Source organism: Podarcis raffonei, chromosome 2 (assembly GCF_027172205.1).
Source record: "Podarcis raffonei isolate rPodRaf1 chromosome 2, rPodRaf1.pri, whole genome shotgun sequence".
Taxonomy (NCBI): Eukaryota; Metazoa; Chordata; class Lepidosauria; order Squamata; family Lacertidae; genus Podarcis; species Podarcis raffonei.
This window is the reverse complement of record NC_070603.1, coordinates 91,548,840-91,553,708: the sequence shown is the minus strand read 5'-3', so window position 1 is coordinate 91,553,708 and position 4,869 is coordinate 91,548,840. Positions and strand designations below refer to the sequence as shown.

The 4,869-nt window shown below is 45.0% G+C and overlaps 1 pseudogene; it reads left to right on the top strand.

The window, feature by feature from the left end:
* The first annotated feature begins 2,551 nt into the window (after positions 1-2,551).
* LOC128409659 (uncharacterized) lies at positions 2,552-2,745 on the top strand (annotated as a pseudogene).
* The last annotated feature ends 2,124 nt before the right edge of the window (positions 2,746-4,869 follow it).

The following is a 4,869-nucleotide window of genomic DNA, read 5'->3' as shown; positions in this document are numbered from 1 at the left end:
CCTTCCTTTTAAAGGCCTGGACAGCTTTCAAAGTGATGGGACATGTATTGATGTGACTTTGAGAGGGACATGAATTGTGAACGTGTGACAGAAGGCTGAAAAACTTTTCTCAAAATATGAAGGGTGTGTGTGTGTGGTAATCACGTAGACTATGCAGGCTGCCCATGAAGACACATGGCATCTTTCAAACTGGGTTACGGCAGCTGCTTCCAAGATCTGGACTTGACTATGAAGCCGCGACAGATCCTCTGACAAATTCCACACTGCAGCAGGATATGATGGTTTATTTCCAAAGGCACTGTCTATGGTGAATCGATGCCACCACGATCATTGGTTGTGAATGCACTGGCATCATCCAGAAGGTGTTTCATACTGTATAAAGTTGCCACAGAGAGCTGCTGTCACATTCACAGTTTCCCCACAGACAGGAGAACCACACCAGACCTGGAGTTTTTGATGGGGAGCAAAAAGAGATCAATGAAAGGAAAACACTGCTGAGCTTCTAAGAAAAGGAGTAAGTTGTCCTGTTTAGATCCTTTGAGTGAGGAAAGCATGGGGAAAGAAAGTCAAACATTATTCTTATTCTTTATTAAATTTCTATTATGATCTTCATCTGAAGATCACAGGGAAGTTTACAATATAAAAACACAAAAATATATACCATAGTGACAAAAAGCAACAACACAATATCCCCCCCACGGTTCAAAAGGCCATGGATTGTTTAATTACCCAAATGCCTAGAAGAGGAGGAAAGTTTTTGCCTGATGCCTAAAGATATGTAGCAAAGGTGCCAGGTGAGCCTCTCTGTAGGGAGAGCTTTCTACATGTGGGAAGCCACTGCAGAAAAGACCTGTTCTTGTATTGTTACCCTCTGGACCAGGCATAGGCAAACTCAGCCCTCCAGATGTTTGGGGACTACAATTCCCATCATCCCTGACCACTGGTCCTGTTAGCTAGCGATCATGGGAGTTGTAGTCCCAAAACATCTGGAGGGCGAGTTTGCCTATGCTGCTCTGGACCTCTCATGGAGGAGACACACGAAGACGGGCTTCACACATGGTCCAGGTAAGTTCATATGGGGAGAGGTGAGCCTTACAGTAATGCAGTCTTGAGCCATCTAAGGCTTTATAGGTCTAAATCTTTTATTGGGCCCAGAAACTAATTTTCAGCCAATGCAGTTGGGCCAGGATTGGTGTTATATGCTCGAACTGTCTTGACCCAGACTGACAGGAGATATGATAGCCATCTTCAAATATATCAAGGGCTGTCATGTGGAAGGTGCAGCAAGCTTGTTTTCTCCTGCTCCGGAGGAGAGGACCCAAAGCAATGGCTTCAAGTCACAAGAAAGGAGATTCCGACTAAACATCAGGAAGAACATTCTGATAGTAAGAGCTGTTTAACAGTGAAACAGACTCAGAAAGTGGTGTTCTCTCCTTCATTGGAGGTTTTCTATCATGGATCTATCATGGATGCATTAGCTAGGATTCCTGCATTGCAGGGGATTGGACCAGCTGACCCTCGGGGTCAGTGGCGTAGCGTGGGTTGTCAGCACCCGGGGCAAGGCAAGTAATTTGCGCCCCCTAACCCGTGGATTTGCGCCCCCTAACCCGTGGATTTGCGCCCCCTAACCCTAACCCCCAGATGTTGCGGCCGGTGTGGCCAGCCCCCCCTGCACCCCCACGCTACGCCACTGCTCGGGGTACCTTTCAACTCTACAGTTATATAATTTTACAATTCTAGCTAGCTAGCTAGAGAGAAGAGAAAGAGAAAATGAATTAAAAAGTAAATCATTCAGATAAGGGTCGTGACACAAGTTGACCTACCAGCAAGAGATCTGGCTAGCCATTGCTACCTCCAAGACAACTTGCTGATTTTTCTGACTCCAGGAGTTTTGATATCTACTTTCCTCTTAGAAAGAGAGCCTGTAAAACCTTATGGTTTAAAGATCACAGTATCTCTCCCCCCCCCCGGCTTCTGATAACAAAATTCCATTATTTACTCAGTGCCAGATTAGCAGGAGCCCTGGCTCAGGACCTACCACTGACTCCATCCAACAAATTAATTGCTTGTACCTCTTCCATTAGTACAGAATAAATGAATGACCTTAAACAGTGCCATGCATTTTTAATTGTGCCCAGCCAAAAACATACAGATTCTTACATGCCAGTGCTATTTTACTCAGCAATGACTGCATATCCCATTGGAATGGTACCACTGAGGATGTACCTCTGTATGTCTGTCTGTGTGTACATGAACTCTGTCAAAACCACAAAGGACCACATTTTCCTAGCAGCTCAAAATAGGCTCCTTTCTCATTCTACTGGATGCTGCTCCAAATCGAAATGGGGATTTCCCATTTCTGAACACAATATTGAATCACGCTGGCTCTAGATTCTTCACAGCTGGAAGGACCTTTCTATTTGAAATTACTTTTAAAATGGGACTGTTGAACTTCAGTCTTCAGTCTATAGACCACTAACTGTTGGTTGACTTCTACTGCCAGCAGTGGCCTACTGTCCACGCATTACCATTGTCGACTCATGGGGGTGTCATACTTACCTGGCGGGGGAGACACCTTGATCATGAAGGTGGTTTTCCCAGGGTGAAGATCATCCATTGCACTGCGGGTGTGCTGACCCCTGCAATTTCCCCAAATGTCTAAAAAAAAAACCCCAAAAAACTCATAGAGGTGTCTCCCCCCTTTAGTTGCTGACAGTGGAATGTGACTGGGCATGTTGTTTTCATTGACCAGCCTAGATTATAGGGAGGTAGCCCTGCAGCAATAAATCTGTGCCAAACTAAGCCCACTGCGAGCTAGTCAATCAACTTTTTGATGTGGCCACCATGCTAGTGACCAAGTTTTGATTGGTTCCCATTTGGCCCCACCAGAGCCCCCTGTCAGTGTTTGAGTGAATACATGTGGTCTTAAGGTGAGGATGGGGAGGCAGCTGTGCATGTAAGCCCTGCCCCCATACCAAGGTGCAACAGTTCTACCTCTGACCTTCACATGTGGAACACAAAGCCTGATGAGAGATTCAAACCACATTCAACTGAATTTGATTAGAAGCCTCCTGGTAGCTGATAACTTGTGATGTTCAGGGTACATAGCTGCAGAGATGGTTCTAACTGTGTCCAGCCAATCCCCCGAGTAGGGCTCCATGTAAAAAATATTTTCCTACAAGCCTTACTGAAAGGGGGGGGGCAAATGCCGCAGGTCACATAAGAAAAGTTCTCTTCATTTTTAGTGTTCATGTGGTGTGGCTGTAATCATGCAAAAAATTGTTTCCTTTCTAAAAGACAAGTTGAAAGTGGAGTGCAACAATTTACCTTGTCAATGGTGGAAAATCGTAACTCTGTGGAAAGTGAAAGCATCTTTATTATAATTTAGTGTAAAAAAACAAAATCAGAATTTGACAATACGGAAACACCCCAATTTTCTGCTCATTTTCTTGAGCGCTGCATCTCTGGAAATAACCTTCAGATTTACATTAACGCTGCAGAAAAACAGCAGTCGGTTCTCAAGAGAGCCTGGCTGATTCCATTACATACCTCACCAGTGTCCAACTTGGCATTCTCAGGAGTCGCTGACAGATGTGGTTTCATGCCAAGCCAATAATTCCCTGCCATTTTCACATGACAGCGCAACTCATTGTTGGAGCAGAAGCTGTGATTTTCAAATAGGGAGCCATTTAATCAGCAAGCATTTGCCCACAACTTAATTTCCTTTGTCCGCGCATGGACTGCAACAGTGATGGTTGCCTTCCCCCGCCTTTCTCATTAATTTTACTGGATGTGAGGTAAACCTTACCTTACCTTACCTTTGTATTGGATGTGAATATAAATCAATTGCCTTATATATTGAGTCAAACCCTTGGTCCACCTAGCTCAGTATTTTCTCCACTGAGAGGTTGTGCCTCTCCAGGGTTCCATGAAAGGGACATTCCCAGCTGTACCTGGAGATGCTGGGAATTCAGTTTGGGACATTCTGCAGGCAATGTAGATGCTTCACCAGTGAGCTACAGCCCCGCTCTCTGGATCTTGATGAATAGTTCATGTTCATCAGTGATGAGTAGGCATCCCCCAGTACTAAATTTCAAGTGTTTGAGATGCATGTAGAAATGGGGTGGCTATGTGTCTTCCTAAATGGAGTGCTCTGTTGGGTGGTGTCCTCTGAAGGGCTTCCTGCCCAAGTCCAGTTTAGAAAGGTGAGTAGGGTTCTTGGAGCAGCATATCAGCTGTTTGCCCCTGGAAAGCAAACTGAATGAGCACACAAATCACTTGGCCACACTCCTCCCCATTGTGGTAAATGGTGCTTCCGTGCGCCCTGGCTTCCACCATGGTGTTCCATTGCAGCAGAAGTAGTTTAGTCATGCTGACCACATGACCTGGAAAGCTTTCTATGGACAAACACCGGCTCCCTCAGCCTGAAGCGAGATGAGTGCTGTACCCCATAGTCACCTTTGACAGGACTTAACCGTCCAGGGGTCCTTTACCTTTACCTGTGATTATATGCATTTCTATTTAAATTACAGTAATCATTTCTAAATTTGCTCCTATGCATATAAATCTGCTTATTTGGATTTTATGCAAATTCATGTCCTCTTTTTTGGTGATGCATTTTTTGGCAACGTGTAAGTGGCCACCCTATGTAGAAGCATATCTAGTTAGCCCTGCCTTCTTCTCCCAGGAACCATTTTTTCACTGTGACATCCCATGACCCCTTTCACATGCACACCAAGCCACAGGATCTCTATTTTTCCAAGGGTCTGCACCATGTGGCTGTATTGTGCATGTAAATATATCAGCCATCTGTGTGACTGGCAGTGTGAGTTTTGGCATTCTTCTGCATAGGCTGGAACCAGCTCAGTT